At 44.8% G+C, this 26,671-nt stretch overlaps 2 long non-coding RNA genes across 2 annotated transcripts in view; one reads left to right on the top strand and one right to left on the bottom strand.

Moving 5' to 3' along the window:
• The window catches only part of LOC106839751 (uncharacterized), a 54,822-nt gene extending 28,189 nt beyond the window's left edge, over window positions 1-26,633 (bottom strand). Inside the window, exon 1 of the long non-coding RNA XR_001400214.3 lies at window positions 26,495-26,633. This is a non-coding gene — a long non-coding RNA (uncharacterized lncRNA). The remainder of the gene's footprint in view (window positions 1-26,494) is intronic.
• LOC139040367 (uncharacterized) lies at window positions 20,764-26,488 on the top strand. Its single transcript, XR_011494768.1, has 3 exons — window positions 20,764-20,964; window positions 21,228-21,433; window positions 23,953-26,488. It is a non-coding gene; the product is annotated as an uncharacterized lncRNA (long non-coding RNA).
• Window positions 26,634-26,671: the final 38 nt, after the last annotated feature.

Raw genomic sequence — 26,671 nt, 5'->3', positions numbered from 1 at the left:
TGGTCATGGAGGAACTGAAGCCAGCTCTGTTACCCCAAAGCACCTCTCCTAAAACACGAATCTGAGCGAGCCAGAGTGGCCTTGCCAGGAACAGCCGGCATCTTTCGGCTCTTTGGAGGGACTTTCCGGACAAGATGCTCCGGCGACCACAGTGTGCGCAGCAGCCACACGCGCACACGCCCCCTCCGGGCACACCCTGTTCTGGGCACACTCGCTTGCAGGTCCCCTCCTCCTTCCAGGCCAGTGGGGGTTCACCACGTCGTCGATTCCTGGGCAGGATGGTGGGGCGCACGGGCCTCCCCTCTCCTCTCCACCATGGAGGCGTCTGCGCCCGTGGGGGCACCGCTCGTGTTTGCAGCGCTTCAGTCTTCGGTGAGGGACGCCAGGCGGAACAGCCAACTTTCCTGATGTTTTGAGCCAGATCATGTGAAAGCTAAAGAAAAGCCATGTTTGCTGGCTTTGAGAGCAGGAGTAACAAACTACTTTTTAAGCACAAAGGAAGCGATTTACAAAAGGGCCAGACTCGGGGTGGGAACGTAAACAGTGCAGGAATTCCATGAAAATCGGGGCATTGAGGGGAATGACTGCCTGTTGGCTGGCTTCATTTTCCATACAACTAGAATAACTTCTTTTCCCTCTTCCTGCCCTTCTGGGGCGAAAAATTGAACTCAGTGTGCAAGCAAACATTTGGAGGCAGGATTTCTTATATTTTGGAGGCTACTGCACCATAGAAACCATTTGGATAGTTTTTATACATATATTTTCCCAGGAAAATGAAAAACGGATACATCATTTGTTTGGCTCATTCAGTGGCATGTGACTCGGGGTGGATAAGAACAGACAAGGCTTTTGCCCTCAGGAGCTGACGTGTCACAAGTAGGGGAGAGAGACTGAATTTGTAAACTCAGAAATACGTCATGTAACTTCTGATGGTGATAATGCTGTGAGGACACATAAAGCAGGGTACAGAGATAGGAAATGAATAGGCCAGGCATCACAGAAGGCCCCTAGGAAGAGAACGTATTTGAGCAAGACCTGAGGACTGGAAGGAGGGAGCCATGCACAGTTCTAGAGGAAGGGCATTCCAGGAAGGCCAGTGGCCAAGCTGAGCACAAGAGAGAAAGTGAGGATGGCTGAGACTGGAGCTGGGCAGAGGCCAGGGCACGTGGGCTCTTGTTTACTGTAATAATGAATATCGATTTTATTCCAAGTGTTATGGGAAGCCTTTGAGGGACTCTGTTTCCTGTTAGCCTTTCTCTACCCGGTTCCAAAAGAGACAGAAAGAATTTCTTCCCTTCATTTGACAGTTATTTATTGAACACTGGCCATCTATCCAGCTGGGTCCAGTGCTTAAAAAGCTGTGACCTCTGTCATCAAAAGAGGGGACAAGAAAATAACATGAAAAACCAGAAAAGTAGAATGAAGAATGTTCCAGAAGAGAGAGGAAACTCTACTATTGTGATAAGAACACAAATTACAGACATTAATGCTAATTCCTACTAGTGCCGTGCACCAGGTGCCATTAGGTTTCTTCACCGTGGACTATCATTAGCATTCCCTGTAAACGGGGAATCTTGGGTCAGAGAAGTGAAGTAAGACCCAAGGCCGGAAAGCCATCAGGCTGCGAAGCCAGGTCTCGACTCCCGTTTGATCCTAAAGCACGAGGTTCCCTCCTCAAGGAAGGAGCTGCTGGATGAGCCGGGATGCACAGCTGCTGCTTCTAGGAATCGGATGCCTGACCTACCGGACGTGGACCCGACTGGCTTCCATATATATCCCACAGTCCACCAAGGATGGCACGATCACTGGGCTATTGAGATCTTTACAAAACAGTTTCAAAATGCTGCAGGAGAACAGCCCACAAATGATCATTCCCTTCACAAAACATGTTCCAATCTGCAACAACAGTGTTCTTATTCTTTGTTGCTGTTTCTCCCATCTCCCTACTGCACTGGGCAAACACCGTCTGACCGTTCACCGTTTTATCTGCAGAGCCTAGCTTGGCGCCTGGAACACAGTAGGGGCTCAATTAACATTTGTGGAATGAATGAATTAATTAAACTTCATCCCATTTCTTTCCAGGGCCTGCCTTCACCGGCGTGTGCCCCTCCAGACAGCACGCAGAGATGGCGGAGGGTATAATAAACATCGGAGGTATTTTGCAATTCATGGCTGACCCACGCCGACCCTTTATTTAATTAAATCTTTCACTTGTGAATGAATCATTTCTTCCATTAATTAAAGTAGGATACACATATGTCTCTGCAAAGTATGTGTCAAAAGAAAGCACTTCACCTAAAATATACGGGAGGCGCTGACCACCGCGGCGAGTCATCCATCAAAATCCGCTACAAAGATCGGCTCTGGAATTAGAACCAGCACAGGCATCTCTTGTGCCTGTAGAAATATTAGCTGCAGCTTCTCGGCCAACCCATCAGCTCCCGTGTTAATATGAGCGGTGACGCCCGGTGGGAAGCCGGGTGAGAACCGTTCATTTTGGAGGGCAGAGCACGGCCCCAGCACTCCGGGAACATCATCTCCGAGAGCTGCTTGAAGCTGAGCTCTCGAGACCCGTTTTTTGCTGGTTAGAGCTGGAGGGCAGCCGGGGCTGCTCTGTGCCGAGGCTCAATGCTGGCTCCTTCCACGCCTCCGAAAGCCCACGTGAGACCTCCAGGAAAACCGCCCGCGCTGCTCAAGTGGCAAAGCAAGTTTGTGTTTCCGTTCACCCCACAGTCTCCCCTGGGAAGAAATGGGGTGCAAAGAGCTATTTGCAATCCTCAGCTCTAGAAAACAGGGAGCACGTCTACCACTGTCCAGAGTATTTTGCCTCGAAGTGCCGTGTGCACTTCCCAGACTCCACAGGCCTCGGTTAAGCACCCAAACGTGTTTAAAAATCACACTGGGGACTCCAGGCAAGATGCAAAGGGAGGCGGGTAGAGCATCAAGTAACTCAGCTTAAAAGTGCGCCAGGTTCCCTAAAACAAGTTTACACAGCCCTCAAGTTTCCGAATGCAGCAGTGTTTGAGACAGTAAAAAATCGTGAGGCCTGTTGTCTCGGGGAAGGTCAGGCTCCGAGGGAACCGGGGTGACAGGCACATCCACGTGTTTAGGACGGTGTTTCAGAAGAGGCCGAGCAATTGCTAACCCAGTCGTGGCAATTGAATGTGTGTTATTACCACATGCTTCCGTCGAATCCCAACTGCTCCTTTACTTTCCTTCAGAGGACTCCTGGAAGGCAGGCGCAAAGATGTCGGAGCGATGGTCAGCCCTTTGGCCACCATCGGGGCTATTTCCAATGGTGGAATGCAGCCCTGAAAGGTGAAGGTACTTGTCCAAGGCCACGGGCAGGTCGGTGGCAGAGCCAGGCCTCCCAGCTGTGCCTCCCACCTCGCGGCCCTGGCTCCTTCCCCTTGTGTCTGCACCGAAGGCCACTGAGCTGGTGGTGTCTTCCCCTGGCAGGGTGCCGGGTACACTGCCAGGGGATTGGTTAACGTGCTGATTCCAGTAGAATAAGAGATTCAGGATTACTTGACAAATCTCTCAAGTACTCAGGAAAAACATAATAGCTTTTCTTAGACTTCAAGTCCAAGTAATTTGGACTATTTCCGAAGTTAGGCTCATTCACCGTTATCTCTAAATTGTTTGGTACTTTTCTACTGCCCTCAACACTTCTCTGACACTCATTGGCTTATACCTGGGTCAAGATACATAAAATGAAAAGAAGAAGTACGTAAGAGATTTAACATTTAGTCGAAATGGACGGTGACATTGGAGAACTCATTCTTTATGTGGTATGGAGTAGCGATTAAGAGCACAGACTCTGGAGTTGTGTTGCCCTGGGTTCAAATGCTATCTTGGACTTTTAGAAGATGTGTAGCTCAAGATGGCTGATCTTGGGCTTTGTAAATTGCCGAGCCTCAGATTTTTCCTCTGTAAAATGGGAACTACAGTACCTACTTTATAGGATTGTCACGAGGACAAATTTAAAAATCTGAGATTGTTCTTGGAGGTCCCGTTTACATGTGTAATTTAATGATATATATACATATTCAAACAGTAATATTAGAAAGTGAGCAATGAAAAAATTAGATTATTGAACTTGCTTTATATTGATGTAAGCCCTAATGACAGGTCATTTTTGAGAGAAGAACATCCTTTGCCATGTGCTGGTGCTGTTTCCTGTCTCTCCGCCCCGACCCCAGGCCTGCCCAGTTCTGATGCCCAGCGTCCCTCATATGCACAGATGCAGTAGCTTTCTCTTGCTGTCCCCCCCTTTCTCTTTTTCTCTATCTCCAATCTAGTTCTTCTTGAGTAACTTTTTTAAGGCTTCTAGGATAAAGCAGTACAGGCTGGCCCCAACCCACTATTGCAATGCATCCCCACCAGCATCATCCCCGTACGTCTGCGTTCTAACCAAGCAGGACTTCTGCCCGCTCCCTCAGCACCCCACCCACTCATTCACCTTTGTGCTTTGCTCATGGTGTGTTCTTGGCCTGAAATCTTCTTTTCCCACTTCATCACCTGCTGAATTCCTAGTCATCCATCAAGGTCCCATGCAACCCTACCTCTTAAGTTAACCCTTCCTTACTCCTCTCTCCTCTTGGCAAAATTAATTACCCCTTGCTTTGTTCTTATCTCACAAATAGCACTTACCACATTAAATCATATTTTGTTTTATATGTGTCTGTCCCCAGCTAGACCTGGATTAGCAAAAAATTCAAAACCATTTCTTCTTTCCATGCTTATGACTCTTTTACCCACTGAGATCAGATGCTGCCTAGAATTATTTTTAACCAGTGCTCTAGGAAGCCCCTCTAAATCCACCAGAATTGACAGCAGAGTGAAACATATGTCCTGGTCTGAGGACTGTGTCTTATTTATCTCTCTACCTCTAGTACCTGATGCAATATCTAGTACTTAATAAAAGTTTGTTAAATACACAAAGTACGATAGCATTGAACTATTAGATGTGAACACTAAAAGCGTACAGTCAGACCTAGACTGTTAATGCTTGACACCACACTTCACATCCTAGACTCTGGGATATGGAAATGGAAATCCTGGTTGTAAAAGGAAGTTAGATTTGGGAAAATGTTTCAAAGTAACACAAAACTGTTTCATATTCACATACACACAGATAGGCTTGCTTAGTAAAAAATATCCCTCCCCTCGACAGGAAACTTTTATCATATGGAACTTATCAGCCATGTGCTAGGATATTTATCTTCTTCATCCTTAATCACCAAATATTTCCAAATAAGTCTTTATATCCAGTTTTATAGGAAAAATATATCCAGTTTTATAATGTAATTAATAGGCTGATGAGTCATTTTATAGAAATTACAATTATTACTATTATTAATACTAGCAAACATTTGTTGGATCCTTGCTATGTCCTAGGTACGTCTTTGCTGCTTGGTATGTATTATCTCAGTTGAGCTACACAACAAGCTATGAGGTTGGTACAATGATTATCTCCATTTTGCAGATGAGAAAATTGAGTCTCAGAGATGTCAAGTAAATTCCATAACATTTTACATCTAGCAAATAACAGAAGCGGGATTCAAAACAAGATGTGTCAAATTTCAGAAACCATACTGTTAACCATCATGTTATATCTCATGAGAATGCACACTGAATCCTGTATTAGTCTGCTTTTTCATAGTAATGCTGTGCATCAGTCACCTCAAAACTTAGTGGCTGAGGAGTGACATCAGCATGGCAAAGTGGGTTGTTCCCTTTGTGTCTACCCTCTAAGTTACAACCAAATGGACATGCATTGACCAACAAAGGATTCCCCACACAGCACAACAGGATGCCTGAGAGATCCATGCAGCCACACATTTGAAGGTGGGTGCACTGGACCCTTGGGAACCAGTGGAACAAGGTGGCGCCGGGAACAGCAGAAGTACTTTCAGCCTGGTGAGCCCGGTGGTGTCAGCAGAGACTGTAGCAACACCTAAGCAGCAAGGTGCCAGTAACCTCAGAGGCACAACTGGCACAAGAAAGGCACTGATAACGTTTCTGGCAGAGGCAGTGGAGGGTGGAAAGTGCAGGCTCTCAGATACAACCAGAAGCAGCTCAGAACCAAAGTAACCAAGGCCTTACCCAAATAAGCAAAGGTGGTGAGTACCACAATTGCACCAGCAGAGGATCGACTCATCAAACTCCATGAAGAGCTACAGTAGCGCCACAGAACAGAAGGAAAATGACAAATCTCCAGAAACCAAACCTGAAGTCACAGAGGATTACAGTCTACCTGACAGAGAATTCAAAACAGTTGTCATAAAGAAACTCAACAAGTTACTAGAAAACTCAGAAAGACAGTTCAATGAACTCAGAAATAAAATGAATGAACAGAAGGAATTCTTCACCAAAGAGATTGAAGCTCTGAAAAAACCCCCAAGAAACTCTGGATATGAAGAACACAATTAGTGAGATAAAAAATAATGCAGAAAGCATTAAAAATAGAGCAGATCTTATGGAGGAGAAAATTAGTGAGCTTGAAGACAGAAATCTAGAAATGATTCAGTTGGAGGAAGAGAGATAACTAAGACTTTTTTAAAGTGAGGAAATTCTTTGAGAAATATCAACTCAATTAGGAAAAGTAACATAAGGATTATAGGTATTCAAGAGGGAGAAGAAAGGGATAAAGGAACAGAGGGCTTATTCAAAGAAATAATAGCTGAGAACTCCCCAAACCTGGGGAAGGAACTGGGACATACAAGTACATGAAGCTAATATAACTCCTAATAAACTCAAGGCAAAAAGACCTTCTCCAAGGCATATAATATTAAAACTGGCAAAAGTCAATGACAAAGAAAAACTATTAAGAGCAACAGGGCAGAAGAAAATAATCTACAAAGGAACCCCCATCAGACGTTCAACAGATTTCTCAGAAACCTTACAGGCTAGAGAGGGTGGAATGATATATTCAAAATACTGAAAGATAAAAACTACCAGCCGAGAATACTCTATCCAGAGAAATTACCCTTCAGATATGATGGAGAAATAAAAGCTTTCCCAGGCAAACAAAAGCTGAGGGAGTTCATTGCCACTTGACTTACCTTACAAGAAGTGATGAAGGGAGCCCTCCTACCTGAATCAAAAAGGCAAAGGTTTACAAAGCATTGAGCAAGGTGATAAATAGACAGATAAAATCAGAAAATTGTAGCTCTATATCAGAATCAGTTAGCAAAGACTTAATTATAAAATAAAAGATAAAGGGAAAGGAAGCATCAAAAATAACTATAAACACTTCAATTTGGTCACAAACTCACAACACAAAAAAGACTAATTTGTGGCAACAAAAACAAAGAAGAGGAAGAGGAAGAAGATGGAACCTGCTTAGGCTAATAGAGATAAGAGGCTATCAGAAAATGGACTGTCTCATCTATGAGATCTTTTATACAAACCTTATGGTAACCACAAAACAAAGAATCAGAGCAGAGTCACAAATCATAAATAAAAGAAAACTAGAAGATCATCACAGGAAACCACCAAACTGAATTGGCAGTCAGAAATACAAGGGAAAAGAAACAATGAAAATATAGAACAACCAGAAAACAAAAGATTAAATGGCAGAAATAACCCCTCATATATCAATAATCACTCTAAATGTAAATGGATTGAATTCTCCAATGAAAAGACACAGAGTGGCAAAATGGATCTAAAAACAAGACCCAATAATACGCTGCCTCCACAAAGCACATCTCAGCTCTAAAGACAAACATAGGCTCGGTGAGAAGGGATGGAAGATGATACTCCAAGCAAACGGCAAACAAAAGAAAACAGATGTAGTTGTACTTATATCAGACAAAGCAGACTTCAAGATAAAAATGATAATGAGAGACAAAGAAGGGAAGTATATAATGATAAAAGGGATATTCCATCAAGAAGACATAACATTTATTAATATATATGCATCTAACACAGGAGCACCAAAGTATACAAAGCAACTATTAGCAGAACTAAAGGGAGAAATTGACACCAACACAATAATAGTAGGGGACTTTAATACCTCACTTATGTCAATAGATAGATCATCCAGACAGAAAATCAACAAGGAAACAGTGGCCTTAAATGAGACACTAGACCGGAAAGACTTAATATATTTAGAACATTCCATCCGAAACAGCAGAATACACACTCTTCTCAAGTGCACATGGAACATTCTCAAAGATAGACCATATATTGGGAAACAAAGCAAGTCTCAATAAATTTAAGGAGAATTGAAACCATATCAAGCATCTTCTTGAACCACAATGCTATAAAACTTGAAATCAACCACAAGAAAAAAGCTGAGAAAGTCACACATATGTGGAGATTAAACAACATGGTACAGAAGAACAATTGGGTCAATGAAGAAATCAAAAGAGAAATCAAAAAATACCTGGAGACAAAAGATAAAGAAAACACAACATACCAACTCTTATGGGATATAGCAAAAGCAGTGCTAAGAGGGAAATTTATACCAATACAGGCCTACCTCAACAAACAAGAAAAATCTCAAATAAGCAAGCTTACACTATATCTAAAGGAACGAGAAAACGAAGAACAAACAAAGCCCAAAGTCAGTAGAAGAAAATAACAAAAGCAGAGCAGAAATAAATGAAATAGAGACTAAGAAAACAATAGAAAGGATCAATGAAAGTAAGAGTTTGCTCTTTGAGAAGATGAACAAAATTGACAAACCCTTAGCCAGACTCACTAAGAAAAAAAGAGAGAAGACTCAAATAAATAAAATCAGAAATGAAAGAGGAGAAATTACAATGGACACCGCAGAAATTCAAAGGATTATAAGAGAATACTATGAAAGCTATATGCCAACAAACTTAATAATCTTAGAAGAGATGGATAAATTCATAGAATCATACAACCTCCCAAAACTGAATCAAGAAGAAATAAAGAAGCTGAATAGATCAATCACAAGCAAAGAGATTGTAACAGTAATCAAAAACATCTCAAAAAAGAAAAGCCCAGGACAGACAGATTCTCTGGTGAATCCTACCAAACATTCAAAGAAGACTTCATTCCTATCCTTCTCAAACTATTCCAGAAAATTGAAGAGGATGGGATGCTTCCTAACACATTCTATGAGGCCAACATCACTCTGATACCAAAAACAGACAAGGACAACATAAAAAAGAAAAATTGCAGGCTAATATCACTGATGAACATAGATGCAAAAATCCTCAACAAAATATTAGCAAATAGAATCCAACAATAAATTAAAAGGATCATACAACATGGTCAAGTGGGATTTATTCCAGGGATGGTTCAACATCTGCAAATCAGTCAATGTGATACACCACATTAACAAAATGAAGAATAAAAACCACATGATCCAGGCTGGTCCAATGGTGTGGCGGTTAAGTGCACACGTTTCGTTTCGGTGGCCCAGGGTTCACCGGTTTGGATCCTGGGTGTGGACATGGCACTACTTGGCAAGCCATGATGTGGTAGGAGTCCCACATATAAAGTTAGCTCAGGGCCAGTCTTCCTCAGCAAAAAGAGGAGGATTGACGGTAGATGTTAGCTCAGGGCTAATCTTCCTCAAAAAAAAAAAAAAAATCACATGATTCTCTCAATAGATGCAGAGAAAGCATTTGGCAAGATCCAACATTATTTATGATAGAAACTCTCAATAAAATGGGTATGGAAGGAAAGTACCTCAACATAGTAAAGGGCATATATGACAAACCCACAGCCAACATCATACTCAACAGGGAAAAACTGAAAGCCATCCTGAAAGCCAGGAACAAGACAAGGTTGACCACTCTCACCACTCTTATTCAACACAGTACTGGAAGTTTTAGCCAGAGCAACTAGGCAAGAAAAAGAAATAACAGGGATCCAAATAGGAGAGGAAGAAGTGAAACTCTCACTGTTTACAGATTACATGATTCTATACATAGAAAACCCTAAAGGATCCACCAAAAACTATTAGAAATAATCAACAAATACAATAAAGTTGCAGGATGCAAAATTAACCTACAAAAATCAGTTTCATTTCAATAATCTACTAGCAGAAAGAGAAATCAAGAATATAATCCCATTTATAATTGCAACAAAAAGAATAAAATACCAATGAATAAATTTAATCAATGAGGTGGAAGACCTATACACTGAAAAGTATAAGACATTATTGAAAGAAATCAAAGAAAACATAAAGAAATGGAAAGATATTCACACTCATGGATTGGAAGAATAAACATAGTTAAAATGTCTGTATTACCCAAAGCCATTTACAGATTCAATGCAATCCCAATCAGAATTCCAGTAACATTCTCCATGGAAACAGAGCAAAGAATCCTAAAATTTTTACAGAACAACAAAAGACCCTGAATAGCCAAAACAATTCTGACAAAAAAGAATAAAATTGGAAGTATCACACTCATTGAATTCAAATTTTAGTGCAAAGCTATAGTAATCAAAACATTATGGTACTGGCAGAAAAACAGACAGAGATCAATGGAACAGAATTGAAAGCCCAGAAATAAAACCACACATCTACAGACAGCTAATCTTTGACAAAGGAGCCAAGAACATACAATGGAGAAAGGAAAGTCTCTTCAATAAAGGGTGTTGGGAAAACTGGACAGCAACAGGCAAAAGGATGAAAGTAGACCATTGTCTTACACCATACACAAAAATTAACTCAAAATGGATTAAAGACATGAATGTAAGACCTGAAACCATAAAACTCCTAGAAGGAAATACAGGCGGTCCACTCTTTGACATCAGTGTTAGCAGTATCTTTTCAAATATCATGTCTATTCAGGCAAGGGAAACAAAGAAAAATAAACAAATGGGACTTCATCAGATTAAAAAGCTTCTGCACAGCAAAGGAAACCATCAACAAAACGAAAAGACAACCCACCAACTAGGAGAAAATATTTGCAAATCATATATTTGACAAGGGGTTAACTTCCAAAATATACGAAGAACTCATACAACTCAACAACAAAGAAACAAACAACTCAATCAAAAAATGGCGGAGGATACGAACAGACATTTTTCCAAAGAAGATACACAGATGCTTAACAGACACATGAAAAGATGTTCAACATCACTAACTATTAGAGAAATGTAAATCAAAACTACAATGGGATATCACCTCGCCTCCGTCAGAATGGTTGTAATTAATAACACAAGAAATAACAAGTATTGGAGAGGATGTGGAGAAAAGGAAACTCATAACTCTGCTGATGAGAATGAAAACTGGTGCAGCCACAAAGGAAAACAGTATGGAGATTTCTCAAAAACTTAAAAATGGAAATACCATATGATCCACCCATCCTACTACTGGGTATTTATCCAAAGAACATGAAATCAACAATTCAAAGAGATTTATGCATCCCTATGTTCATTGCAGCATTGTTCATAACAGCCAAGATGTGGAAGCAGCCCAAGTGCCCATCGACTGATGATTGGATAAAGAAGATGTGGTATATAGATGCAATGGAACACTACTCAGCCATAAAAAGACAATCATGTCATTTGCAACAACATGGGTGGAACTTGAGGGTCTTATGCTTAGTGAAATAAGTCAGACAGAGAGAGACAAATACCGTATGATTTCACTCATATGTGGAAGATAAACACATGGATAAATAGAACAGATTAATGGTTTCCAGAAGAGAAGTGGGGGTGTGTGTGAAAGGGGTAAAGGGGCACATATGTATGGTGATGGATAAAATCTAGACTATTGATGGTGAGCACAATGCAGTCTATACAGAAGCTGATATATAACAATGTATACCTGAAATTTACACAATGTTATAAGCCACATGACCTCAGTAAAAAAAACACTCAGTGGCTTAAAAGAGCAAGCATTTATTCTCACATCAAAGGTCTGCAGATCAACTGTGACTCAGTTGAATTGGGCTGAGTTCAGTTGAGAGGGTCTGCGGACGCAGTTTATATTTGCTCCTCACGTTTTATTTTGGAGTCCAGGTTAAAGGGACGGTAGTTACGCAGGGCATCTCACGGCAGGTCACGGTGCACAAGACAGAAGCTAAAGTGAGAAAGGATGTTTAAGGTGTGTGCCACGTCCACAAACATTTCATCGGTCAAAGCAAATTGCACGGCCCAACCCAACATTAAAGCCCCTAATGGGATGTGCAAGGGAGTAAATATTTACTGAATAATAATACAAAGTATCACGCGGTTCTTTTATTTGTTTATCTATTTATTTAAAAGTCTAGGATACTTAAAATCCTTTGCGTTTAGGCAAGTATTATGTCATTTTTTGTCCCTGTACAAAGACAGAGGGAGCCAAAGCTGCTGCTGAGGATCCCAGCCTCCCAGCCCTCATGTGTTTCTGTGCTGAGAACTAAAACGCTGGCTACAGAACTCTTCAGAATGGTACCATTGTTGGCAGATGGCAAACCCACAGTATTCTTCACCTGATTCTTTGCCAAGTTCATAAAGGTGTTTATATATTTTTTTAAAACCTCGTGATAAAATTTGGATTTCCTCAAGAGCAACGTATTTTCAGAAACCCAGGAGTTCTTGTGAACAACTCTTACAAAGAGTCACAGGATGAGGTCACGCGGTTTCAGAGCAGCCTTTGGGGCCTTAGTTTAACCTCCTCCTTTTACAGACGAGGAAACAAATAGTTTCAGTTTCAAACTTCCAATTATTGTATAGGTGGGCTACTTTTTTTTCTCTCATGTAAGAAAAGCAATGAGAGAAAATCTGGGGCAAGCTTTACACGTGTTACTGCGGCTGTAATTCTGTGACGGGGACCTCCGCTTGGTTTATTTTGTGAGAGCACTCCTATGACCTGAGAACTTTACTACAACGAACGTCCCCGATCCCCCACGGAAAGCAAACAGTCTTCCTCATTCTCTTTGTGAGGTTGAGGATCTTCTGCTTCCAGGGCCAGCAGAATAAGCTGAGACCCCTGGTCACTGGCTCCAGCGTCCTGAGGACACCTTAGACTGTTTTCCACGGGGAGAGAGAAATGGAGGCCCCAAGCCCAGCGATCCAGAAAGGGGTTTATGAACGTCTTCCCAGACCAAACAGTTCCAATATTTAGCTACTATTCTCCCCGATTAGAACAGTAGATTTAGAATGGAGAGCATGCTGGGGTGAGGTGGGAGCCAAGACTAGAAAAATCTAAGGTGAAAAGTGCAATTAATTCAATAAATGTCTGTTGATTGCCTCCTATGTGCCAGGCCTGGTGCTGGGTCCCAGGGTTATGATGTCGACAAGACAGAAAAAGATCCCGTGCTCACGGTGCTTCCAGTCCAGCCGGAACATGCAGCTAGCGGGTCATCAAGTACAAGTACAGGGTGTCGTGGGAGAATGTGATGTAGGATTAACCTAGTGCATGGGGGAGGGACGGGGGGCCAGGGAATGTCTCTCTTGGAAGAGCCTTTGTGGGGCTGAGGTGGAAAGCTTTCCAGGCGGAGGAAATGGAACTGAGAAACGCCAAGGAAGCCAAGTCTTAGCCAGGGAGGGGAGACTAAGGTGAGAGCAGACAGGTGGGCAGGCCCAGACTGCAAGGGGCTTGTAGGACAAGAGGAGAGGAGGGGAGAGGAGAGGAGAGGAGAGCGGGGCTTTGTTCTAAGGGCAAAGGGAAGATATTGAAGGCTTTGAAGAAGGGCACTGACATATGATAATAGGATTTGCATTTTTACAGGGAACACTTTGGCTGTGCTGTCAAGAATAAACTGGAGAGAGGAAAAGAAAGAATTGGGGAATGTAAGAAAATAACACAGAGAATAAAATAAGAATCTGGAGCTGGTGACTCCAAACGTTCAACCCAGGTGGGCTGTAGGTTACGCAGAGAGCGTGGCTGGATGAGCACGCAGTCGTGTGGGCACGTGCGTGTGTTTGAAGGTCACAGAGCATGGAGAGGTTCTTCTGTTCTCCCTAAACTCACTCACAACTTCTGCAAGCCCAGGAATAGGATCACTCCCTTGGAGTTTGAAAATGTCTCCTGCACATGATGGTTAAAGCACAAGAATGGCTGTCGAGTTAAAGCTGACAAATTGGAGGCAAATATTTTGCTCTCTTTCTTTTTGAAGCGCACTACACAAAAACAAGGAGAACAGGGAAGGAGAAGATGGCAGAACCTGGGAAGCTGAAATGCTGCGACAGATGGTGATGGCCTGGGACCCGGGCAACAAAGCTGTGTGCTGTCTGCCGGGGGCTCCAAAGGAGCCTTGGTTCACATTCAGAGCTGAGAACAAGCGCAGGAATTGGTGGCCCCGGGTACCTCTGGAAAAGAGTGTGAAGGTGGGGCTGAAACAGCAGGGTGGGCAGAGAGACTGTGGAAGCAGGTAGAGGTCCCTGCCGCCCCCCCACCCCCATGCTGTGTGGCCACTTGACCCCTGTTCACTGCAGTACGTGACAGGAGAGATTTATTTTCCAGAGACAGTAAACAGGGCATTCCTGAACTGGACATGTCGGGAGGGTGGAGGTGTGGGAGGGGGCTGTACTGGAGACAGAAGGGTCCAAGGAATACTGATGGGCTGACCGGGTGTGTGGGCTCCCGCTCTCTTCCTGCGCTCAGCTCCCAGAACACAGCAGCCCCACACATCCTCTGAGCGGGGGACTGAGGAGTCTTCTCCGGGCATCTGACCAGTCTCAGAGGAAAGGCCTACACTGACGGTTCCCGGGGAAACAGGCTGGTCACATGACCCTCGGTGCCAGGTTGGAGCGGGTCCGGGGGTTCTGGGCAAGGTCTCAAGAAGACAAACTCAACAGTTACTCATGTGTTTGAATGTTTTGAGAGACTTTTACACAGCTAGGCAGAATTTGGATTTGATTAGTGATAAGTTCATTAAAAACCAAGCAAGTGAAAAAACAAGCCAATTATTCACTCCAGGTGGAAAGACTGCATGGGAAGGAGAAGTGCTCTAGGCATCGCACACAACTTAGCCATCTACAGCATCTCCACAGTCGTGGTGACGAGAACATTGGGTGTTGATCTAACCAGAGCGCAACGTCACCATCTTCGGCAGATGGCATGCTAGGGTGTGTGTGTGTGTGTGTGTGTGCATGCAGCAGGGTCCTAGCATGAGCTAAGTCCCCATATTCTGTGTCGGGAAGCCAATAGATAATATCTATAATCGAAAGATCATGTGACAACATACATGACATACATCTGTCATTTGGAAATGTGCAGTCAAGTATTAACAGAATCAGAAGCGTTGGAGGGGGCTGCCTCTGAGAGCGTGCAACGGAGCTGAGAGCACTGCACGGCTTGTTGATGCCTATGTTCCATAATAAGCCTTGTAAAACCACTGACTCTTTCAGAAATGTGTATGTATAAAGCTAATGAAAATGAATATTAAATTCAAAAAGGAAAAGAAGAAAGTAGTTACGTTAATATACCCCATTACTGGCTTTTTTTTTTTTTTTTAGTCCCTCCTGGGTACTACCACAGTACCAAGTACACATAGCTGCCACTTTGTCTGGTGTTGTGGGTTGAACTGTATCCCCTAAATGATGCTGAAGACCTAACCTTCAGAATCAGACCTTTTTGGAGACAGGGTCTTTATAGAGGTAACCAGGTTAAAGGAAGGCCATTAGGGTGGGCCCTAACCCAATAAGACTTGTGTCTTTATACAAACAGGAAATATGGACACAGAGACAGACACGCGCAGGGAAGGCCAGGCGGAGATGAGGGTGGAGGTCACGGGGCTGCAGCTACAAGCTGAGGAACAGCAGAGATGCCAACAAGCTGCCAGGAGCTGCGGGAGAGGCCTGGGACAGCTTCCCTCACAGCCTCGGGAGGAGCCAGCACTGCCCACACCTTGGTCTTGCACTCAGAGCCTCCAGACTGTGAGACGACACGTGTCTGTCGTGAGTCCCCAGGCTGTGGTTCCTGTTGTGGTGGCCCTAGGAACTAACACACACCCATGGGACCGCTCATTTCCACGCGCCCTGTGAAGGAAGGGACTACGTCTCTGAATCTGCCTCTGGAGGGAGGAGGAAAGGAAGGGAGAAATGAAGTGAGGGGAGGAAGAAGAGGAGGGGGATGAGAATGTGCCTAGATCGACCTTGACCAACACGACCTTGACCCCAGCTGGGAGACCTACCTTGAGGCAAGAGAGGTTACACTTCTGTCTTGAATCCTTTTATAACTGGAACATGTGTACGTGTTATGTTTGCAGTTGAAAAATAAATAAATACAAACATACTGAAGAAAAGTGGAAAAGAAAATTCGTCCTCAATTCTTCAAAATCTCCAGATGGGAGAAGAACTAACTGGTAATGTTGAGGTTAATACAGGATATTGAGGCAAAAAAGGATTAAAAATACTGTATTTTAATTTATTTGTTCTTTTTCCCTAAACAAGTAAGACGACTGTCTTGGGCAGGCGGGCCCTGTCCATCGGCCCAGCGTGGTCCTTCTGGGACTCACTCAGGAGCATTTAGAAAGCTTTCTGAAGACTGGCCCTCAATGGATGCAGGAATAAGGTGATGCTGCCCCCTCCACCCCCATTGTCCAGGCACCAGTATGCGATGCACAACCCACACGCAGCCTCTGTGGCTCACGGGGTGAAAAGTTATTAACTGAAATCAGTTGAAATAAAAAGAGTCACATCTGTCGTGGTACAGAGTTCACTTCTCCAGACAGGTTTGGCCTGCACTGCAGGGGACACACACATGCGCAGTGAGCGTGCGTGCACACACACACGCACAGACACTCAGCAACCCTGGGGGAGAGTAGAGGCAGCTGCAGAAGCCAAAATCCTCCCCACTCTTAATTAAACCCTCCAAGTTTCCAGGCAACACAGCCAAGGGAAAACTCATTTCCAAGCTGAAGGCCCCAGCCCCCAGCCCAGCAGAGGAAACGGGTCGTTTGGTTTAATCAGCCCACATGCACATTCCCTCTCTCCAGGTTGCCAAGAGGGGCCTGTACCTAGTAGAGGTATTTGTGTAATCAAAGCTTCTGGAACTTTCCCTGCCAAGGCTACCAATGTGAATAGGCTCCTGAGGTAAGAATGTTCCCCCTGCTGGGGACGGCGCCCTTGAAGTCCACATCAAAATCAAGCCGGGGTCACAGCTGCTGCGGCACCCCACGGCGGAAAACTTGCAAGAAATCCTGCTTCTACCACTGCTTTGCCTCAGGTCCGGAGGAAACAAGCCCAGTTGTGGTGGGGGGCGGGAGAGAAGACGCTGTCAAAAAGCCAGCCCTTCCATCTACCTAGCACTCTGGGAGCAAGGACAAAGCCACTGGGAACCATGCCCCATCACAAGGCACCCACCCTTCACGTCACCCTCTCTCACTCATTCCCCTTTTGGGAGCTGGGGGTCCCAGAGAGCCGCTGGGGGGGGGGGGGGGGCAGCAGATTAACTCTTCAAGTACCAGAATGGGCTCAGAGCTGTCATCTCATCACTTCCCTCAAAGGAAAGGAAAAACAAGTGGCTTTCTCTGTTCTTGAAGACCCCTGGCTCGCAGCATAGACACTGGAGGAAATCTGTGAGGGGAAGGTGGCCCGGTCACCCATTCGTACAGTGGCCTGGGCAGGGTGAAGGGCAGTCGTGTGCTCCAGGTTTCATGACTTCAGTGACACTTGGTTCATACTTGGTTCAAAGGACTGAAAGACCCTTTGAGAAATTTATGCCCAGATTCAATTCATGTCAACACATACGAAATACAACAGGAAATGGGTGCGTTCCATTTCCAGGACAGTGCTGGTGGGCTGCCCTGCCCTCGGGGCTGGGGGGAGACAGGCTCTCGAGGAGTAGTGTTCTGTGGTTAACCCTCTTGGACGAGTACAGGAATCGAGACTCAAATTGGCTATGAAAGACTTAAGTGAGTTAAGGGAGAATAGGCTGATGAAGATCATTTTACGTCGAGCTTCTCTGATCGCGGAAATCTTACGTCTCTAGGGTGAGCAAGGCCTAAAGTATGGGAGCTGCCAGAAAGAAACGTTGCCAGCAGGGCCTAAACATGCCTGCTGGTCAGGTGGAATAAGTCCTTGTCGAGGAAAAGGAGTCACCGTCCTGGGTATTCTAGCGTCTGCAAAGCATCCCCCATTCTGCCTCTGAAACTTCTGCCATGAATATAAAAATACCGTGGTGTTGACTGGAGTAGTGGGCTGAAGAGGCGAAATGGATTTACTTAGAAAGGGAGAGAGAGCTACCAGCCACAGGAGGAATAGATTCAGAAAGGGGAGCGGGCCGGGGTACAAAGACGTGCTCCTGTAGCGGGGTTAGGAGAGTCTGGAGGAATATAGGGAGGAGGAGGGAATCAGGAGGACAACCACAAATGTGTGATGTACGCGGCCAGAGAGACGGGCAGAGGCAATGGAGGAGGTTTTGCTGTGCATTTGGGATTCCCTCTGATATCCTTCAAGAGAGCTCAGTAAAGATTAAATTGCATTACAGTTATTTTTATTTCTTGGACTGGAAGGCTGCCCACGGTGTAAGCAACCCCCATTGGTGGCACCATCTCTTCCCTTTCCCGCCTGTCTAGGTGTTAGGACAATGTCCAGATTATAATTTCTCTCAGGAAAAGCCATCCTGGGAGTTCCAGGAGGTTATACAAACCTAAGTACTTATTACGCCAATCCTAATACACAATTTCTCATTCTGGAATGGGAGGCCTCGCAGTTTAAACTGTACAATTTTTTTTTTTTTTTTTAAGGATTGTGAGCTAATAACTTGCCAATCTTGTTTTTTTTTTTTTCCCTTCTTCTTCTCCCCAAAGCCCCAGTACATAGTTGTATATTCTAGTTGTGAGTGCTTCTGGTTCTGCTATGTGGGACGCCACCTCAGCATGGCCTGATGAGCGGTGCCATGTCCACGCCCGGGATCCAAACCAGGGAAACCCTGGGCCGCCAAAGCAGAGCGCACAAACTTAACCACTCGGCCACAGGGCCGGCCCCTGCTCTGCAATGTTACCAAAAGGACAGGAAGCATCACAGTAGGACACAGTAGGACAACTCTCTGATCATGAAGTGATTTTGTGTGTTGATGTCATGTTCATGAATCATCCACCATACTTATGCTGGGTCCGCGTGGGGCAAATAGGTGTTGGGTGGAATTGGGGCTCAGAGTGGCCCACTAGCCCAGCTTCTTATTTGGTACAAGAATGGTGATGTCTTTGAAGACTTTGAATGAGGTAGACCCCAGGTCTGACCATGCTGCCATCTTTTCCTTCTGCCAGATTCTCCTTGCCTCTACCACTCTCTTCCCACCCAAACACGCCTGGTCTGCTCAGCAAATCCTACGCTAAAGTGAAGACTGTTGAAATGTCCTGGCCTCTGTGAAACCTGCCCTGACCACTCACCTACAGCCTCTCATCCCTGAATCACCCTCTGTTGTTACAATGCTGTTTTCATATCTACCTTCCTAACTAGAGTGAAGACACAAATGAGCTCTGTGTCTTCAGTGCCCAGGACAGTGCCTGGCACACAGCTGATGCTCAATAAACTGTCGGACACAGAGCTGTCATCTCTTTTGTCCTTCCATGATGAGAAAGCCCAGCTTTTGAAAAGTCATCATTTTCCAAGTGCTTAACCCAGAACCCAAACTGCAGTAGGTACGAGGGAATTCAGTCAGTTACTCATCCCGCTGATCACACATGCATTTCCCATCCTTCAACTGGCAGGCTAAGAACAAAGCTCACCCAAATTTACGGAAGTGGAGAAAAACGTCCCATAAGACGACTTTCTGAGCATCAGAGCTGGCGGATTATGGTTTCAAAGCCTCCGGCAAGACAAGTTCCCTGCTCGCACTTCTGTTTCTGACGTGAAACTCGTACTCTTTCAAAAAATGTTTATTTTTTTAATATAAAAGTACTCCATGCTCATTAAAGAAAATTTGCAAAATAGAGAAAAGCAGAAAAGGACAAAACAGTTTTCAATTAGAGTCTCATTATGTAAATAGTGAGTCTGTAACATTCTGGAGTATGAGTTACTCTCTTACTTATGGAATTTAATAAAAACCAGACAACAGCTCGTGCTGTCTGCTAAAATCAGAGCCAGCTTCCACAGAAAATACATCGTGAGCTTCATAGTTGGTCCCTGCAGCACACACTTGGGGAGTGCCCATCGGCACACCCTGGTAGGCGACGCTGGGAGGGGTGATGAGCTGGCGGAAAGCGGAATTAGCACGGTTGGGAACCGCAGCTCCAGCCCAGGGAGCTTTGGACATTGCGGACCACTCTTCTGCTCTTCATATCACCCTGACAACCTCAGGCTGCAGTCCCTTCCAGCTCCCACTCACGCAATTACTGTCAATCCTTGCAGGCTGCCGGGGTGGGCACACGGCCCTTCGTAAAAACTAGAGGGCCTCCCCACAGCCCCATGACCTTCATCACCTGGTTCCTTGACTGAACCTACCTGGAGCTGCCATAATACCTGAACTCTACCATCCAGCCCTTGGACCCTTCGTGACAACCCCAGCATTGTCACTTGTTAGTGTAATGGGACAAACAGCTCACCAGAACTGAAAGGTCACGGCAAAAAGATGACACCGAGTTGAAGTAAATAACAGACAGAGGCAGCTGTCAGATGGAGGCGAGCAACCGTCAGGATGCCCTTGTGTGCCCAGACCGACCAGCCCAGAGAAAAGTGTACACCGACTTCTTGACACTGGAATGGATTTTTACCTGTGCACAGATACTGTCTGTATTTAATGTAAAAGGCATTTCTGTGCCCAGAGTATGAATCAGCACTGTGACTAAACAAGGTTTCCTGTTCTCTTTCCAGGCACCAGGTTAGTTGCTGGGGACACAAAGATCCACATGGCAACCCAGCCCGGGAGACACCACGCCCCTCCACGGAGGGAAGGGAACCTAGCGTGTCGAGTGCTTACTCTGTGTGGCATTGTGCTAGGTGTTGTTTAAAATTAGCACATTGAATCTCAACAAGGTGTGAGACACATAGCCTGATTTCTCATTTTATGGTGGAAGAAACTGAGGTTCAGCCATCTATTTATTTCCTTAACTCACACAGCTGGAATTCTGAACAAAAACTCAAACCTACATCCAGGTCAGTGTGACAGAGTGGCAGGGAGAAGCGTTTTAGTGTGGGTGGGCTGGGCTTGGGGCAAGGCCGGTGGCAGTCTGCTTGGCCTTGCTGTCAGAGTCAGAGCACCGGCCATGGCTCCGAGCGACACTGTCTACAGAGAAGCTGACCTGTCAGCTACAATCAGGTGGGACTATCCTCCTGCTTTGTAGACCTCTAGGGTTTGTTTTGTACTTTTCTTTCTTCTTCCCCGTAAAGCCCCCCAGTACATAGTTGTGTATTTTTAGTTGTAGGCCCTTCTAGTTGTGCTATGTGGGACGTGGCCTCAGCGTGGCCTGACGAGCGGTGCCATGTCTGCGCCCAGGATCCGAACCGGTGAAACCCTGGGCTGCCGAATTGGACCATGTGAACTTACCACTCAGCCACGGGGCAGGCCCCATAGACCTCTAGTTTGAAGGAGGCATTTAATTACTCTCCTTCCTACCTACTGAAGGTAAGCTTCAGTCTTACCTCGTCCGTCCCTGACAATGCAGAGGGGGGAACGGGTGGTGGAACGTGTCTGAGGTGTGGATTCAGATGGACTGGTGCTACTGCCAGTGGTGCAGCCTGGGGTACACGTCTGGGTATTTTTGAGCTCTGGTTCCTCACCCATACAATGGCACAAGGGCTCCCCGACAGGGTTATGGTTATGTTTCCAGAGATATCAGAAGTGGTGGCTCACACAGCGCATGGAATATTTCCACACTCAACGATCATCAGCTCTTGTCCCTTCACTGCTTTCCAAGCCCCGCTAGCACAGACCTATATGGTCAGCACTGTTATGTGTCCTAAAATACTTTCTATTTTTCCTGTGTGCGTTAATCTTTGTTCCCCCAACCTTTCCCTTTCCCCATAAGTTGGCCTTAAGGTCTTTGAGGAAAAAGACTATGTCACATGTTAGCGCCTTTCAGAGTGTCTGACCCACAGCAAATATTTTTTTTCAAAAACACCAAAATTTGATTGATTTATAGGTTCTGTCTTGTGGACACCACATTCTGACTGCTAAGTGATGTGTTAGCAGTGGTGTACTGAAGCCAGCTCACACTGGCTTGTGAGAACCGTGTTAAATTTCCAGGAAATTTGTGAGCCAGTTGTTAAGCTGTGGGCTGCTTAAACTTTGCTCTGGTGGGAGAGTTTACACCACAGAAATTGGCAAACACTACACATCAGGCCTTCACTCCCTCCCACACCTGCAGACAGGCAGGGAGACGGCTGTGGGCTAGGTTTCCTATAGTCTAATTTTGGGGCCTAATCATTTGCACGAAGCTTCCAGATGACATGCAGCTTGATTTCACCAAAGCAGAAGACTGTAGAGAATCTTAAGACTCCCTATTCTGATAACAGGATTTCCAGCCTTAGAATTGGAAATGTAAAGATCTCACTTGCTTTAACCTCCCCCACTGTAGAAGCACCCTCTCTCACATCGTGATGATGTCCTTCTGGCCTCCACCAAACACTCTGGAGGGGAGGAGCTCATTTATTGTCTTCCATACAGTTTTTCCAAGGGAGAGCTCCAAGATTATTTGAAAATTCTTCTTCACAGTGGCTTGTTCCAACCTTTCCTGTTACTACCAGCAGTTGCTTCTGGATCTGCCTTTTTTGTAGCAGAGCAGAATAACCACATTCTGTGTAGTGACAACTTTATGTCACAGCTTCCTGCCACTCTCAGAGCCTTTCTTTCTCAGGATGCACAGCCTTCTTTCCCAACTCTTAAGATCCCTTCACCATTGTGGTTATCCAGGAACTGAACCAAATATTCTAAATTTGGCCAGTTCAGTACAATAAAGTGAGACTACTACTTCCTATGATATTTTCCACAAGCATATTACACAGAGAGTTTGGGTTTTGCTTTTAAAAAATTAATTCTTTTCCTGGGCATTATTTTCAGGTTGGGCCACCTTGGCGCTGTACCTACACAACCCATTTTAGGAACTCAGTGCTTTACATTTACGGTGGTTATATGTCACATTCTCATTATCAATCCATTATTTTCTGAGTATTAATTTTGATATCCATATTAATTTAATTTTTCAGTTTTTTGACCTCTCCTGTAGGCCTCCCTAAAATAGATTTTCAAGAGTGAACACAGATATTCAGCCAGTTGTTGTTTTTACCTACTTACTATTGTCCAATACAACTTTCTAAAATCTGGCTATAAGGATGCCATGAGAAGTTTTGTCCAGTAGTTTGCTGAATTCAGGCATGTTTACATAATTCCCTGGATTTGTCGGTCTTGTCACTTAATCAAAAATGGTAGTGAATTTAATGTGGTATGCTTTGTTTCTAGTGAACTCAGGCAGTTTCTTGTAATCATCTACTTGTTTCCTAATTTGCTTATAAATGTTGTATTTAATAATTGATTCTAGAATTTTGTCCCGAGAAAAGACTTGCCCATCAGCAGTTTCTGATAGCCTCCTTTTCCTGTTTGTTGAGACTCAGGATGACGTTTTCTTAATACTTCCTTTGATGCCTCTCCTGTTCGCTTCGATGTCACATGGGTTCCCAGTCACGGGACTCCTGCAAGTCCCGTCGCATCCTGTTATGAAATTTGTCTGCTCGCTTCTGCACTGCTCCCGCAGAAACGTGATGTAAACCACAAAGGCGACCCACTGACATAATTTACAGATTTCTAATAACCACATCAAAAGGGTAAAAAGAAACCGGTAAAATTAACTTTAACCTTATATCTCCGAGTTATTATTTCAGCATATAATCTATATAAAAATTATTTTATATTTTTGTACTGTCTTCCAAATCTAGTGTGTGTTTTACACTAACAGCAAATCTTAATACGTACTAGCTACATTTCCAGCATTCGATAGCCACATGTAGCCAGCAGTTATCGTATGAATCGCACAGTTATAGACTAAACTCATTTCAGGTTCCTGGACATTATTGTTATTACCATTGTTATGTGTTCTTTCATCTTGTACTTCGTTCCCATTTTCATGATATTTACTCTTTCCTTTTCAGCATGAAGGTCTCACTCGCCGTCCAGAAGGTAGGAGCAGAATAGGGGTGGATGGCTTTGCTTTCTCTCTGTCTATTAATATTAACGAGGGCACCTTTTACAGTGAAAAACCATAAAGAAAGCTCATTAAGGGCAGCGACACCGCCAGCACACAACTCTCCCTAGAACCACAAAATGGGCCTGTTACAGAGGCCTGGGAGCTAATTCTCTCCAGATGTTTGCAAAGCGAGCAGGACCAGAAGGTGGGAGCCGAAATTACTGAGCACTCCATAAGGCGCTGATGGAGCAGGGCCCCAGTCTTGGCTCAGCAACAAGTGAACACAGAGACCCTGTTTGTTCAGAGGAACTTCAAAGCCCCCATAAACTCCCAGGAAAGGTAAGAGACAACAACACCACAGAGCCCAGCGTTCCTGCAAAGTCAGACTGGAGACAAACTTGAGACGCTGCCCCTGGTGCTTAAGAAGACGACAGAGGGGCAGGTCTGGTGAGCAGATGTCTGCCTTTTGTTTATGCCCATTCTTATACACAGTAAGTGCATGCCGCATGGACACATGCCTCTAGCCAGGCCAAAGAGGACACACCAATTTACAGTCGTGCATCACAATGCTGCGGACACATTCCGAGAAAGACGTCGTCAGGCGATTTCGTCGTTGTGCAAACATCACAGAGTGCACTTACGCAAACCAAGATGGTACAGCCCACTATGCACCTAGGCTGTATGGTACTAACCTCACGGGACCCCTGTCGTATAGGTGGTCCGTTGTTGACCGAAATGTCATTACACAGCACATGACTGTAAATACCGAGTTAGAAAAATAGAAAGAGAAAATGCCCTTTCTGTGCTAAGTATTACTCTACACCAAAACCATAAAATTACTAATGAGACATAGCAGGTCCAAATAAAGTTGTGCATGTTTATCTTCATTTTTCTCTTCCTTCCCTCCCTTTAAAAGTGCGACAAACAGCATGGAGTTACTGCTAAAATTATAACTAAAGAGGAGGAAGAAAGACTAATTAATCAAGTGTGGTATCAGTCGAAAGTTCGATATGTTATCTCTTTGGTCACCAGACTCCTGGCAGGAGAAAGGCTTCCAGGATCCAGTGTGGGTGTTTTTTCCATTGCTAATCACCATGACCTGCCAGGTATGTGCTGTGTCCCTTTTATATCTTCCTTTGGGGTTCAAACAAAGAATGAAACAATGGAGCCGAAAAGGAAGGCAAGAAAAGTGATCAAAAGTGGCCCGGTTACCTGAGCAAAGCAGCGTAGATGCAGAGAGAGTGACCCACAAACAGTTACCAGAGAGAAAAGCAGACAGTCCTGCTGTGGTGAGAAACTGAGGCAAAATCCCATCTCCCCTTTGGAGAGTCAGAACACGTGGGCCCACGCCTTTTTTTTAAGGACAGAATTATGTAGCATTACACTCAGACGTAGTGGTTAGTCAAAGGCAGGCTCTCTTTGGACTGAAGTAGATCCAGGCTGCGCTCCCGGCTCAGCCACTTACTAGGTGAGTAAACTTGAGGTGGTTTAACCGCTCTTGGGTTTCCATTTCCTCATCTACAAACAGAGTGTGAGAACAGAACCTTTGTGGGCCTATTGTGAGGATTATCTGAAGTGTGAGGCCAGGTCCCAGCCCAAGGTCAGAGATAACCAATGATGCTCAGGAGAGAGCCCCTTCTCACCCGGCGGTCAGCTCCCTTCCGTGGGGGTTCGTGCCCCTTGGAAGACTGCAGACCTGCAGGCAGGTCCCTTTCCTCCCTAACCTCTGAAGAGCGGGGTCATCCAGGTGGTTGCTCATGCTGGTTCTCTTCCTACAGAAAAGGACCAGTCTCAGCAGAGTCACGGACGCAGTGAATGTCTAGGCTCCCAGCATTTGCTGCAAGTGGGGATCCCAGGAAGGGTTGTCTGAGCTGGATCACTGGCCAGGCAGCCACGTGTCTCCCTGTACCCTAGCTTCCCTCAGTTCCCCTTCTGAGTACTTTTGTGCATATGATCGGTCACCGTAATAAAGCATTTCAGAAAGTCATGATTTGACAAGAAAAAGATAGACGTAAACACTACCCTGACGAACACTGTGAGGAGAAACATCTGGACGTCCACGGCCTGTTTCCTGCTGAGAGTTTGGGAACTCGGGGATTTCAGCAGTTGGACAGGCTAATTTTGGAAATGACCTCACATTTGCACAAAACAGAAAAGCACACATTTATTACACTTCACTCATCAGATGAGGGAAGTTGGCGGTCAACATCCTGGGCCTCTCCGAGAACAAAAGCGAGGGAGCGGGAGCCGCCCAGCGGGCTTTCCTCCCCTTCCGGCTCTCGCAGTCCGGGGCCCCCTCTCCCACAGGGGGACTTCAGTTTCCTTGATTTCTTCCTTCCCTCTTACGTTCAGTTTCCTCTTGGGTTCCAGAAATCTCAACTTGAATTCTGGATTTTCCCTTTCATGGCTAGTAGCTTGTAGAGAAATCTCTTAATCTGGCAAAATCTCAGTTTCTTCTTTTGAAAATAAAACTAATAATCATAGCAATAGTAATAAGAAGTACTCACCCTTGAATTTCACAGGACAGACAGATGTCTCCTCCCCTCCTTCCGCTTCCCACAACAGTGAATGTTCTTTCTTGCTTCCACATCTTTCAGTACAAGGTCTCCCTTTTTCTCTCCCTGGAGGGCTGTGACTCAGCCTTTTGGATGCAGCCCACATGTCACTGATGCTAGAGAGCATCT

The sequence above is a fragment of the Equus asinus genome, chromosome 16 (genome assembly GCF_041296235.1).
Source record: "Equus asinus isolate D_3611 breed Donkey chromosome 16, EquAss-T2T_v2, whole genome shotgun sequence".
Lineage (NCBI taxonomy): Eukaryota > Metazoa > Chordata > Mammalia > Perissodactyla > Equidae > Equus > Equus asinus.
This window is presented reverse-complemented; position numbering and strand designations above follow the sequence as displayed.